We start from the raw sequence: 14,739 nt of genomic DNA, 5'->3' as shown, positions 1-14,739 counted from the left end.
AGCTCTCGCCCCAAGAAAAACAAAATTCGTAACTATTCGTAACTATGTGTGACGGTAGCTGTTAACTAAACTTACTGAGTGAACATTGTGCAATACTTACACCTGTAAGTGGAAACTAATCAACAAAACAAACAAGCAAGCAAAACAGAACCAGGGAAAATGGGGAAGGGCCGTCAAAGAACATGTATCAAGGACCCATGGACAAAGCCAAGGGGGGTAGGATTGAGGGTGGGAGGGGGACAACTGTACTTGAACAACAATAAAAAAATATCATTATGTTGTGCTCCTGAAACTGATATAATGTTATATGCACATTATATCTCCATTTAAAAAAAACAAAAGAAAGCGAGCTGGCAAGTTTCTAAATCTCTGCCACATGCAGACTTGAACACACGGGTAGGATCCTTCCCTCTTCTCCAGAAATCGAGCTGGTTGCAGGCAGAGGTGTCTGCAGGGCCCTCCTGCTGACAGCGGCCCCCCAGGAGTCACCCGAGAAGGAGGTGACTTCTGGGAGGGCTTTACGGAGACCCCTCTCTCTCGGCCGGGCACCACACCCTCGGGCTCCTGACCTCCTCCCGTGGACATGGCCATGGAGTGATCACAAGGTTTGGGGACAGAAAACTGATGCCTCATGCCCTTACTCTTTTCTTCCTGATGATACGACCAGGAGCCGCTCCTTCAGCTGCTCTGACTCCAGGGTCTGTCAGTGGTGGCCCAGGGGAAGCAGGACGTATGACCGGAAAAGCCCACTGGAACAAATACCTGTGGACCAGGGGACCGGGTGTAGAACACACCGCCACCCTTCACTGACTATCACATCGCCCTTTACCTTGATCCGTCAGCATAAACATGCAAGGGGCAGACTGGCGAGCACACCCCACATCCGCACCCGGAAACCGAGGCACATTCCCTTCGAGGAGCCCTAACTTTCCAGAGCAATCTTTGCTCATCTCGGCAATGACTGGGAAGAGTCCAAAGACAGCTGGCGAGCTGAGAGAAGGCAGCAGGCACCTGTTGCATTTTCGCTGTTCTGTTTTGTTTTGTTTTTTATTGATAGTCCCTTACTGGTCCTGCTTCCCTGAGTGGTCACCACCAGGTGGAAAAGGGGAGGAGAACCAGGGGGCATGGGAGGGCTTCTCCACAATATTCCATTTATACAGGAACTAAACTGACAAGCACAGAGGCACTGTTGCAGTTAGAAGTTGGCAGCATGGGAAAGGGGAGGAACAGGTGAGGAACTGGGGTGTCGTTAATAAAATACAGGCTCCCCCAAAGCGGGTGCCTGTGGGTGCTTGGTCTGCCTCAACCCCAGAGGAATCAGAAGATCAAAAGTGGTTTGGGAAGGCCAGAACCGTCAGGGGCGGGGGGCTGTTTGGCAACTGGGTGAGAGACTGCTCTCCCCTACTGGGATGCCCGCAGCCCCTTCACTCTGGCAGGAAGGGGGCAGCCTGTAACCCCAGAGGCAGGTCTAAGCTGCCAGATGCCCCAGGCAGGGGGCTGGAGGGGCTCACAGTGGCTTGCCCTCTAGGGAGATGGCAACCCCCCACCCCGTGGCCTTCCTGCTGGAAGGCAGGGCCCTCGGCCTCCTTGGAGCAGTCGTCAGCTTCTTCTCGACGTAGGTCATTTTGTTCTTCAGGGACTGGAAGACCAACACGAGGCCCTCCTTCTTGCGCTCCTTGGTCTGGCCCACGTCACAGGCTCGGACGCCCTCCACCAGCACCAGGCTCTCCCGGTCTTCGCTCAGCACAGCCTTCGGGTGCTTCTTCACCCCCTCTGGGGTCAAGGGCCCACGCACCTTCGTGTCACTGAACACGCTGACGACTCCATCGCGACACCCACACCAGAAGCGAAAAGGAGATGACAGGGGGACCCCGAAAAGACGAGAGCCGCTAGCTGCCGCCAGGATCCGACTCTGCTGGCGTTTTTTAATTAAGTCATTGACGAGGCTCAGTTTGGGGATGTTTTTAAAACAGCTTCATGGACACGTAACTGACCCGCCACGAAGTGCACGCAGGAAAGTGTACGGCTGACAAGTTTCGGGCGTGTGTGCACGAGTGGTGTCCACACCCTGATCCCCAACCCCGAGGATGCGTCACCTGGCAGCCGAAAGGGTGTGACTAACACCAGGTTCTTTTTTTTTTTTTAATTAATTGCACTGGGATGACTTTGGTTTAATGAGATATAACTTTCGAATATATAATTCCATAATACATCATCTGTACATTGTGTGCTCACCGTCCAAAAGCCCAAAAGCTAGTTTCCTTCCGTCACCACATCTTTGACCCCCCGAATCCCATCGATCACCCCCACATCCCACACCCCGGTGGTAACCACTGTGTGTTCTCCCGACTGAACACCTGGGCCTGGGTGAGCTCTCGCACGTGGTGGTAAGTGTACACTTGATGCTTAAGAAGCTGCCATTTTCCGAAGGGCTCACGTCTTTCTGCATCCCCACCAGCAGGGCACGAGGGTCTGACGCGTCCCCATCTCTGCCAGCTCTTGGTGGCATCACGCTTCCTAATTTGAGCCGCCCGAAGCGGAGGCAGTGGTGCCGCACCGTGGTTTTATTTGCATTGCCTGCATGGCCAACGATGTTGAGCATCTTTTTTAGTGAGGCATCTGTTAAAATCATTTGCCTGTTATTTTTTAATGGGGTTGTTTTTTTTTAAACATTCAATGTGAGAGTTCTTCATTCTTTACACAAGTCCTTTATTAAACATATGCTTTACAAATATTTTTCTCCCACTCCCTGGCTTGTCTTTTCATTCTCTAAACAATGTCTTTCCACTAGAAGAAGCTATGAATTGTGTTGAAGTCCAAGGCAAGACCCTTCTGCGTCCTTTCCCCAGCACCTCACGCAGGAGGAGACTTTCCTGCTTGGTGGAGACGGGCGCTATTCCCAGCCCTGCTGAGTGTCGTGGACCCTGTCCCCGCTAATCCCTCATGTGGTTCTCGCCTTGGTCTTGTGTAGGTCTGCAGCTCTCCAAACGTCCCTCTCTCGCTCTGCAGTGCCTTCCTCTCGTCCTCTGTGCTGTGGCCGCTGCCTGGTGAGCTTGTACTTCCTGGGCACCCAGTTCCATCTCTTCACCTTGGGGCGTCGCTGGGCTCCTCCCGTGCTGCCCCTTCCTATGCACAGTCTGGGCTTGCTCGCCCAGCGGCGAGCTGTGGTGGTCCCGGGGCTCACCACCTGTGTTTCCCATCTCACGAGGATCGCTAGCATGCTGTCAGGAGGAAGGGTGGTGCACACTGGCCTTTACCTTCTAGCCGTCTTTCACTGCCTCTACCACACGGCCTATGTGTTGGGGAGCTCTTAGAACAACACGCAGAAGACCTGGCCCGGGGCGTGATGCAAGAAGTCGCCAAACGAAGGGATTGGACTGAACAAGATCCTGTTTCCAAGAGTAGCCTATGGACTCTGTTACATTAAAAAAATAACTCATATTTTTAAATGGGTCCGTGTTTTGGTTTTTGGAATTTTATTTTATTTTATTTATTTTATTTTATGTTATTTTTTGGCTGGTGGACAGACTGTTATACTTGGGTGAAGAATTTCAATGGAATTACATATAACTTAATATAAAATGATCACCTCTGGTGTTAACCCGCATTAACTACTGACTGTCCTGAGACCACTGAGCGCTGTTGTCTAGAGGAACTTGCAAGGCTCCTTCTGGTTTTACTGAAATGCCATCTAATTACAAATTAGCTGTAGATACCAGGTGCTCCCGATGAACTGAAAATACATATCTGATGTGTGGGAAACTTCCCGGGTCTCCTCATCTATGAAGCAGATGATTATATATGAATGCTTAAAGGAATAAGAAGAGTGTGATTTTTTTCCTCTTCAACTTGAATGTTATCCTTGTAGATTGCATGAATGAGAGGTTTCCCATAGTTCCATCAGAATTCTTAAGCATAAGAGAATATGATACAAAAAACAGATGCTGGATTAGTGATAAAGAATGCTTTTAAAGCTATTTTAAATGTGTTTTAATTTATAAGACATTTCTTAGGAAGGTGTTGGTTATCAAACTTCCTGTTCTGATCTGCAGTAAAGGTAGTCTTGGGAATTTGCAGGTACTTCAGATTCTCAAAACTGAATGAAGGGGAGCGCTGCATCACACTCCCGCTGTTCCCCTGGAGCAGGGGTGTCAAACTCATCTTCACCGGGGGCCACATCAGCCTCGACTTTGCTTCCAAAGGGCCGGGTGTAATTACAGGACTGTATAAACGTAACCACTCCTTAACTAGGGGCAAGGAAGTCAGCGCTGCCACTGGGTAGAAACCAGGTGCCGTGCCAGATAAAACAGGTGGAGGGCGGGATTCAGGCCGCGGGCCTCGTGTTTGTCACCTGTACTTTAGTGGCAAACACCAAAACTCTGAAATCAGGCTCCTTCCAGCACATTGTTTCCAAGACTACAGACAGCGATTTCATAAACATATCCTGTAATAAAGATTGTATCACTGTCAATTTTTTAAATAATAATGATTCTTAAACCAGCCACCTGTCAGGCTACTCAACAGCTAGAAAGTGCTTTGGCCACTCGGTGGCCTCTAACCACCTGCCGGTCACTTCTAGGACCACCTTCCGGAGACAGCAGAGCATCCGCTGTCGCTTCCAAGAAACTCTTCTTCTTTGAATTTGGCCTCCGGAATCAGCTACTCCACAAGGAGACTGTCCGCAGTTCCACAGCCGATCCTCTCACAGGTGCCCGCCGCCAACGCCTGGACACACATGCACGCACACACTCACACCTCCAGGCACAAGCGCAGGCTCACACGCACACATGCACACACCCCTCCAGCTGCCCCGAGGCTGAGAAGTGAGGAGGAGGAAAACTCCAAGGTTCCTGTTTCTGACCTACGGAGCCCCACTCAGGATCTGGAGCAAAAGCTGGGGGTGGGTGCTGGAGCCTTGGCTGGCCTTCCTCTGAGAACCCTCCCGGCTGTGACAGCTCCGTCAATAGCCCATTGTTGGTTGTGCAATGAAGACGATAAGAGAGCAAAGAAATGTAGCCTAAAATGCCAAGAGGCAGGCAGCTACTATCTTAGATCTTCAAGAGCCAGGCTCTTGCCAAAGCTCTCTCCATCCTGAGGCAGGTTGTGCTTTGGGATCTGAAATTCATGGGGCAAAGGCCTCCCTGCCCCTCTGCTCCCCCCAGCCCTTCCCGTCCAGCACCCTCCCCACTCTCTCCCTGCGCTGGTCTCCCCTCTTCTTTCTTCCTCTTTGGCCTTACAGTGCTTCCAGCTGCCTCCCCCTGGGTGGAGGGCGGGGTCTGGTTCTACCACGGCCCATAGGGCTGGCCCCAGTCCTGCGGTGGCGCTGAGCCCTACCAGTAGGTGAGCATTATTTCACAGAAGCCCAAGGAAGGAGATGACCTTCCGCACACCTGTAGAGCAAAAAGCTCCCTTTTCATATATTTATCAAAGAAATTTTATGCCCTGGCTGGTGTGACTCAGTGGATTGAACACTGGCTTGCAAACCCAAAGGTCGCCAGGGCACGTTTCTGGTGTGCAGCCAGGTCCCTAGTTGGGGGCGTGCGAGAGGCAACCGATTATAATGTATCTCTCACAAACATCAATGTTTCTCTCCCTTTCTTTCTCCCTCCCTTCCCTTCTCTCTAAAAATGAATACATAAAATCTGTTTTTAAAAAAAGAAAATGTTTCCATACTAGGCTAGATGTTGACAAGGGTCCCTCCCAGCTTCTAGGAGCTGCTCCGTGTCTTTCTGAAACTCAGGGAAATCGTCGTCAGGAGGCCCCTCTGAGTCAGAAGCCAGCCTCGACTCCACGGTGAAGACGGCACATCAGCTCTCCACACGCAGCTGACTCGGCAGCCTGCTCCCTGACACGAGCCCTTGTCACCTTGGAGGGACAGAAATCGATCACAAGGCTGGAGGCAGCTCACAAAGGTTCCCACCAATGCAGGAATCTACAGCAGCAGCAACACACAGCCCAAATTTAACTTCCCCAAGGAGAAAAGGCACTCTTTGCAATAAATCATATTTGACAGTCTTTGTCAGATGGACTGATTCTTGGAACTCAATTTGGAACCAGGCAGGAAAGGGAAGGAAGGAAGGAAGGAAGGAAGGAAGGAAGGAAGGAAGGAAGGAAGGAAGGAAGGAAGGAAGGAAGGAAGGAAGAAAAAAGAAGGAACTCTGAGACTGAGGAGACAAATGAAACGAGGAGATTAAGGAGCACACTGACCGTGCCTGCACTTTCATTCCTTCAGTCTCCCTGATGGGGCCCCAGATGGTACCAGACGAGAGGGAAGGCCAGGGCAGAATGAAGTCCCCTCAAAGGGCCCGTGGACATCAGGGTGGACTCCATGCAATTCTTCCATTTCTACGCAAAAAAAAAAAAAAAAAACCAGAAGGAGCCAGCCAAGTCAGAACCTGGAGGCGGGGCCTTCCTGAGACAGGTAAGAGAAAGAGCCAGGATGGAGCCCGGTGCTCAAAGACAGGAAGGTCAGAACGGCTCAGGCGGAGTGAGCAGAAAAAAGACCGGAGTGGGGAGGGCAGGCCAGCAAGGTGCAGGCTGCGTGGGGCCCGGAGGCCCAGGGGAAGGTGGACGAGTGCGTGTGTGTGCACGTACGTGTGTTTTGAGTGAAAGGGACTAATATGATCTGACAGGTTGAAAAGCTTGCTCTTGGGGACAGGGTGACCAATGAAGAGACCAATAAGTGAACCAAACAGGAAGTAAATACCACTCAGGTTAGAGGAGCATTGGAGACACACTGACATGGGGGGCAGAGAGTGAGGGGGAGAAATGGGAATGGAAACATATAATACACATTACACATTTAAAGTTAAAAAAGACACACTGAAACCAACACAACAATAATTTTAGCAAAAATCTACCTGGAAGTAGTTCGGAGGACCCCTCCCAAGGTGCTGGGGAGACATGTTCACAGAGAAGAGGGGGGAGCAAAGCAAGGACGTTACTGAGCAGCTGCAGCTCGGAGCCTGGTTTGGGACTGACTGTGCGTTGGCTTTGACTTTGCGACCTTGAGGCATTTACAGGCTGGAGTCTAATTTGCTGGCGTCAGCTGATGTTTAATTAATGCAAAAGCAGCCCTGCTGGGAGTAATGCCTAAGGGTCCCGTTTGGGCAACATCCTGAGAGCAGTTAACAGACACGGTTTTTCATGTTGAAAACCTGCTAAGAGAGTAGATCTCAAACGTTAACTATGAGAGATGACGGATGCTCACCAAATAGACCGTGGGCACCATGCCACAGTACATGCCTCAGTCTAGTCATCGTGTCGTACGTTTTACACCAATACACTGTTACAGGTCAGTTATATCTCAGGGAACGTGCAAAGGTTTTAGATACAGTTTTTAAAAGTTTGAAAAGAAAGTAGAGCCGTCAGAACTTGCTAAGCAATTGGCTACGGGGCAGCAGAAACAGAGAAGGACAGAGGAGGAGGCCCCTCCCAGGGGCCCCCTTTCCCAGGTTTGGGCGGGGCCCATTCCAACATTATTCAGACATCGTCCCCACTTACAACATCGCCAGGTCCACGTCATCTCACTCGACCACCGGCGGCCTCTTCTGACACAGCAGAAGGCACCCCCTTTGAATTTCTCTTCCCTCAGTGTCCCCGCCCTCCCACCCACCCTGTCTTGTCTTCCCTGCAACCCCACTCACTGCTCCAGGACCGGTCCCTCCTCATCCCTCCGACCCCTCAGTGTCCAGGGACCAAGGGCACAGGGCGCAGCTACTCTCTAGCCCTGTCGTCCCGGGTCCGATGCCACCTGACCCCAAGGTTTTACTTCCTTCATCTCTCTATCTCCTTCCCAACTCCACCCCTGAGTCCCCATGTCTTCCCTCCAACTCCCAACTCCACACCCCCACTTGCAAACTCAACAGGCACTTTCTGTGGCGGACACAGAATGCTCCACCCTCCGCCGGCTCCTCCCCTGCCCCAGCCCAGAGCAGCTCTGCGCTGGCTGGTGCTCAGACGACAAAACCTGGGGTCACCCTTGACTCCATTTATTCTTTTCCCTCATCCAACACCCTGGAAGTCGTGTCAACGCCGCCTTTAAAACAGACCCGGAGTCAACCATGTCCTGCCATCTCCACTGCTGGACACTGCTTGAAAACTCCAGTGCCTTTCCTGACTGGCGCCAACACCTCTCATGTGTGTGTGTGTGCATGCGTGTGCGTGTGCCGACATGTCTGACGATCCAGTCTACTCTCAACTCACAAGCCAAAGCAATGCTTTTAAACTACCAATCAGGTTGTGTCCCTGCTCCATTCAAAGCCCTCCACGAGTTCCAAGCTGGCTAGAACCAGGACTTGGGACAGATCCAAAGTCCCCACCACGATGCAGACCATTGAACGCGGCTTCCAGCAGCTGTGTCCCCAAGTCCTACTGCTCCCCCCACTGGCCCCGTTGCAGCTGTCTTCCCCCCCACGTCGGTCTCTGCCCTGTCCCCTCCACCAGGAAGCCTTTCCCCAGGTCTCTGCTCTTCCTCAGGTCACTGTTCCAGTGGATTGGGGGATCGCAGGCCCCTCCTCAGGCAAACTTCCTGGAACCTGCTTTCCAAAACAGCACCGTGTGCACACACGCACACGCACACGCATCGCCATCCTTCTCTCTGCCGACACACCTGGCTTTTTCGTATCACTCATCCCCCCGTGTATTATGAATTCATTTGCTGACCATTGTTATTTGTAAATTAAATTTTGTTTCTCAATTACAGCTTACATTCAGTCTGAGTTTATTTTTGTTCCGGATGTGCGCTGTTGCTGCTTCCCTTCTGTCCCAGTCCACTCACACAGAAGCATCGTGATGTGGAAACAGCATGGAGAGTCCTCAAAACATTAAAAGTAGAGCTACCATGTGACCCGGCAGTTCCACTTCTGGGCGTTCACCCAAAGAAACCAAAAACACTGATTTAAAAAGATACATGTACCCCTGTGTTCATGGCAGCAATGGCCAAGGTATGGAAGCAACCCGATTCATCCATTAATAGGCGAGTGGATAAAGAAGCCGTGGCACATATAAACGACGGAATATTAGTCAACCAAAAAAAGAATGAGATCTTACCATTCACAACAACATGGACAGACCTAGAGGGTATCATGCTCAGTGAACTACATCCGAGACGAAATCATATGATTTCACTTATACATAGAACTTAAAAAAAAATGAACACAGAAAGCAAAACCAAACTCATAGATATGGAGAACAAATTGGTGGCTACCAAATGGGAGGAGCCCTGTTTGGGGGTTGAACCAGGGAGCGGGTGAAAAAGGGGAGGGGATGAAGATGTGCCGATTGCCAGTTATAAAAACAGTCACAGGGTGTCAAGTACAGCATAGGACATACAGTCAGTAATATTGTGACAACTACAGGTGCTGCCAGGTGAGTACTAGACTTATTCAGGGGAACACTTTGTAGGTTACATAACTGTATAACAACTCCGTCACATGCCTGACACTAATATTGTATGCCAATGGCAACTGAAAAGTTTATATGTATATAAGCTCCATGAATGCAGAGATTTTGTGTCCGCTGCATCCAGAATAGAGACTGCCATATAGTAAGCTTTCAGCCAATAATTGTTGAAGGAATGAATCATACAGATGAGGTCACTAAGGGTCAGAGGGTATCGGTGCTTTTCCCAGGTTCTTCCAGCGGGGAAGTGGAAGAGCTGGAATTCTAATCTGGGCCTGTCTCACTTTGCCTCCCAGAAATCGTGACACAGAGGGGAACTTCAATAACGCGAGCCTTGTCCCATTCAACACGAATGCTATGCTCAGAGGTATCAAGTAGCACGCACACCCAAAGCCCCAAAATAGTCACAGCAGCCTTCTGACGACTTCCCCAGAGTCGCTCTGCCCTGAGGGGCCGATGATAAGAGTGCTTCTCACCCACCCACCACATTGTAAAGCGTGTCCTCATGCGGTCCTCTGCAATGCCTGGTATTAAACACAGCCAGGCACAGCCACTGCTCAGCAATCTAGAGCAAACTCTGATGCACACAGGGCGGGCCGCAGGAGCTGGCAACCACACAGGCTGATTTTAGAGGCCAAGGAAACTCAGTCCAAAAATATCCGTCCCACCCAGAAGTCACTGTGCCTGGAATTCCACCATGAGAGATTTCTGGGAGTGCAGGCACTCTCTCTGACTCTCAGTCACTTGGTTTTAGGTACAAAACCAGAAAATATCCAGCCATGTACTATAAAAAAATGCAGGCATGTATTGAAGTTGGTACAAGATGTAAGAAACATTGTACTCAGGACAGTGACACCTCAGTCCCCTTTACAGCAGGCGCCTTGGGACCTCACACAGTTCTCCCAGTCGACATCAGCTGCCCCATCATGTTTTCCTGAATTTTGTCAACGGTCTAAAATCTCTTCCCTTTCAAAAGTGATTTTAGTTTTGGGAAAAGCCAGAAGTCACAGGGCGTCAAATCGGGGCTGTAGGGGGCTGACTTACCTGGGTGATTTGATATTTCTTTAAAAACCTCTGTACGAGACGTGATGCACGAGCAGACACATTGTCAGGATGTCAATCACCAGTTGCCCACAGTGGTGGCCTTCTGAATCATCCAAGTAGTTTCCAGGGAGGAATGTTCAAGGTTAACATAAAATTTGATGCAGGTTCATTGCTGTACTTGTTCAGTCATTTTGAATGTGACAGCCACACAGTACACATGCTCACTCAATGGCATCTACTGCCCCCACTGACCAGTACAGTGAAGTCGTCACTGTTCACGCATGTGCATTCCAGTCCACTCTCCTTGGCTGCCAGGTTACATCGATGTTGTGCAAACCGTTCTTGTTATATTAACCATGGCTGGACTTTTCCCAGAAAGACCATATATACATACGTACATTTTTTAAAGACAACAAATAGTTGTGTGTAAGCTTTTTTACCCATTCCATGAGCTTATTTATTTCTTCTAGTAAATAAGTTGATCTCATTTACATTTATTATTAGACATGATCACAATACTATCATATATTTTTCATTTTTAATGTTTCATTTATATTCCCTTTGGTTTCTTTTCCTGTATGGTCTCAATTTTAGTTCTAATAGTGGCAATAGTTCTATTTTCAACAAGATGCTTAAACATCTATTTCTTAATTTCAGATATCAAATAGTATCTATTATCTCCCAACTAAGAAAGATAAGAAAATTAATGATCTTATAATCCCACCCTCCATTTTCTCTCCATTTATGCCTACCCCCTCCAAAAAAACATAAACTTTGTGTTGTTATGTTATTGGGTTTTTTCCTTCCTTAGGACTATTTTGGCACCTTCATTGTTATGATTGCTTTGTTTACATGGGTAGTTCCTGGGTTGTTGGGGTGTTTTCCGTTCATGGATCTCTTTAAACACATAAATGTGTGGCAGAGGCCGCAGTTACGACACAAGAGCATTTCTGGATGAATTAAATGTTCAAATCCCTTTCATTCATTCACTAGGCTTCCTAGGCCACAGGAGCCCGGATGCAGAAAGGGGTGGAGCGCAGATGCAGGGGAACTGAGTGGGGGAGGGGGGAATAAACAAAAAGCAAGCTTTACCCACCCGTCACTGGGCTTTCGTGGAATGTAGAAAGGAGAACACCTCACATAAACAACATTTCCAGAACGAGGTGTACGAGAGGACAGAGGTGAAACCGGGGCACCTGTGGAAAACTGGCGCCGTGGGGGTGGGCAGAGGGGGAGGGGAAGCCCCCACACTCCCCTGGCTGTGCTGCAAACGCGCGGTATCACGGGCTCCAGATCCCGGCCCACCCACATCATGTCCTGTCCACATTCAGCCTCTGGCTGTGCCTGCCTCGCACAGTAGCAGGGGGCGCGGCGCGCGAAACAGCTGCCGCCCCCCAGTGCAGGCTCCGCGCCCTCCGACGGCGGGGCCCGGTGCCTCCATCTCAGCGGCTGTGAGAACCGGAAGCCCCGCTTCCCCAATCCTGAAATATCTGCCTCCGGAAGGAAGGTGCATGTCTTTCAAGAACCTCTGTTTTGCTTGCGCACCAGCTGTACAGCCTGCTGTGTGCGTGCGCTGCAAAGCAAACGACTCCGGCTTTCCTTGGGAATGGCCTGTTTAAACGATAATGTTCAAATGCACGTCAACAATGGGGACCAGATGGGTCATAAAACCAGGTATGAACTTCGTACAAACTGGTCTAAGCACAGTACTGCAAAGGTCAATTCTCACTGTTATTTAGTTTAGTTTGTTGATTTTTTTTTTTTTGGAGGCAGGGGAAAGAAGTTTACCAAGAATTATTCAAGAGAAAAATTACTCATTTTCTTCTTCCACATTCTTGCTGGACTTAGGGAATAAATTGTTAATTCACCTTTCAGCAGCTCCAAATGAAATTCACTTTTTATTTATAGAAAACATACAGGTTGGGGTGGGGAGGGAATGGAGACGAGTGTGCTTGAACAACAACCAAAAAAAAGTTTAAAAAAAGAAAAGAAAACATACATACAAACCCCCAACTAGTTCAATGGTGTTTTACAATCAGTTGTTACGAACAGCCTAAGTCAAGGCAGCTTCAGAGGAACGTAACTGAATTAGAGAGACACCAGGCGCCCTACTAGGAGATTTCGATTGAAGGCGTTGACCAGAGACAGAGTGGGAGGGGCCTGGGGCAGCGTCCCGGTGGCAGGAGTCTGGGTTTCTATGAGCAGAAGTGGCGCTTGCATTGGATTGTGTTTCGTGGGCCTTCACTCAAGGTTTCCCAGACGAACGTGGGTATTAATCACACTCACACGAGACACAGGGGGCCTTTGTTTCAGGGCTGATGGCCAACGTGCCTTCCTGTGAAAAATTATCAGTTGAGGTTTGGCAGTTATTTTCTTAAAAAAAACACACTGTGTCTTGGAGTCACCAAATCCCAAGGCAAATTCTCTTCCTGTCTATTCCTCAGCACCTGTCCCCACAGACCTGAGGTACCATCTGTATATCAAACACTGCAGTGCGACTAAAAATATGAAAATTTAACAACAGGAAAGTATAAAGGACGAGCTCTCTGCGCTCCAGCCTCTGAAAGTACCTCCCGGCCGGCCATGTGTCCCAGTTCCTAAGCCTGATTCCCGTGAGCTGCGCCCGTGTTTTCCAGCCGCCTTCCCTCCCCCGCCCTCCCCAAGGGCAGCTCCCCTCCCCGCCCCCCCCGCCTGGCCCCGCCCCCCGCCTGGCCCCGCCCCCCTGCCGCCCACCCAAGTGGCCCTGCCTCCAGTGTCCTGGGCTCGCACGGCCTCTCCAAGGCTCCCTGAGGATGTCCCCATTGAGACGCGGGAACAAAAAGCGCCTTCTGCGGTGCCCCGGGCGCAGGGGGAGCCAGGCAGCTTTGAGGAGCCTGCCAAGGAGGGCAAAGGCCTTGCTTTGAAAAACGCCTCCCCAGCTCGCTGACTCGTGGGACTTGGCAAGCGCTGGGAACAGCGCTGCGGGGAGAAAGCCCCGGGACAGGCCTCCCTGGTGGCGCCCCTGCCCTTCTCACCGGCCCCCGGGGCACCCGGTGAGGGAGCTGGCGGCAGAGCCCGGTGAATGAAGACTGTTTGTCGGGGCCCCTCTCCTGACATGCAGCCACGCGTTAAGACACACGCCTTCCGACTGATACATAATGGCTGAGAAAAGGACACAGGCCCTGTCCTTCTGTGCCCTGTCACCCAGAAAGCCCGACTAGGCTGCTCCGCAGTCCTTCTGGTCTCTCCCCCAGGGCCCGCAGTTCCGTGACTGTAGGCCCCACGGGAGTGGCCAGGCCAGAACTCAGATCCGCCAGAGTCGAGGAAGTAAAGGGAGGAAGCAGTAAAAATCCACTGACCACAGGAGACAGTTTTCCTTTGCTGGGGGCAGCAAGAAGGCTCCATAATTCAGATCCAGAAGGACCTGTGGGGCAGCCCAGGTCGTGTTTGGCTCCAGTCAAGTGCAAGTTCTCTGTGGTCACTCAGTTTTTCCCTCCGTATAATAGGCCTAGGAGACACGGGCCCTTGTGTGGGGCCCCATAAAGCCCTCTTGTTTAATCAGTTGACCGACTACTGCACACCCAAGTCCTGAAGGCTTCACCCACGACCGCCAGAGCCGGGTGCATAATAACCGCGAGAACTCAAGGGCAGACACCTCACCCCTCTGTTTACTTTCCCTGCTGAGTCTAAACTGGTTTCAAGGTCCTGGATTCAGAATGGCCATGCCTCTTCCTGTGGCAGCCAGAAAGGGTGCAGGGGGCAGTGTTATTCAAGGTCATTTGAAGGACTACCACAAAGGGCCCTTGTGAAAATGTGCACACCCAGAGTGGAGGGTCAAGGGGAAGATTCCCGCTCGGGTGGCAAGCAGCCCAGGGCACTCATTGCCGACAGTTCGGGAGCAGAAGGATTGTGTGGTCATTTGCAGAAGGCAGCAGACCTGCTGGGAACTAGAAGAAGACGACCCTCTGGGTGGAAGACTCACAAACAGCCTCCCCGGGCCAACAAGTTCAGAAAGGGGTGCCTGGGCATCCACTCGGGATCCATCACCCCTTCCCCGAGGCTGGAGTGCAGTGGCAGCGGTCCTGCGGAGGTCAGCCCCCACCCCACATTTCCCCACCCCCGCCTGGGCACACTCACACACCCTCCGGGCGGGCTTTTAACAGCTCTGTTGCAGAACTGGAGGCTTCTGACAGGTGCAGGAAGGAACACCAAAGCATCTTCTTAAGAAGTAAACAATGTTGCCTAATTTAGCTCTATTTTTTTTTTCTGAATGGCTTTGAAGTGACAGTTTCTAGGGAAACCCCAACACCCTTT

General features: G+C 50.7%; 1 long non-coding RNA gene across 1 annotated transcript; it reads right to left on the bottom strand.

Moving 5' to 3' along the window:
* Positions 1-5,673: 5,673 nt before the first annotated feature.
* Positions 5,674-14,490, bottom strand: LOC128627488 (uncharacterized). Its single transcript, XR_008391673.1, has 3 exons — positions 13,785-14,490; positions 6,208-6,345; positions 5,674-5,865 (listed from the first exon to the last, which is right to left on the bottom strand). It is a non-coding gene; the product is annotated as an uncharacterized LOC128627488 (long non-coding RNA).
* Between the last annotated feature and the right edge of the window lie 249 nt (positions 14,491-14,739).

The sequence above is a fragment of the Artibeus jamaicensis genome, unplaced genomic scaffold (genome assembly GCF_021234435.1).
Source record: "Artibeus jamaicensis isolate MK-2021 breed Jamaican fruit bat unplaced genomic scaffold, CSHL_Jam_final contig_415, whole genome shotgun sequence".
Taxonomy (NCBI): Eukaryota; Metazoa; Chordata; class Mammalia; order Chiroptera; family Phyllostomidae; genus Artibeus; species Artibeus jamaicensis.
The sequence above is the reverse complement of the archived record's forward strand: the minus strand, read 5'-3'. Positions and strand labels throughout refer to the sequence as shown.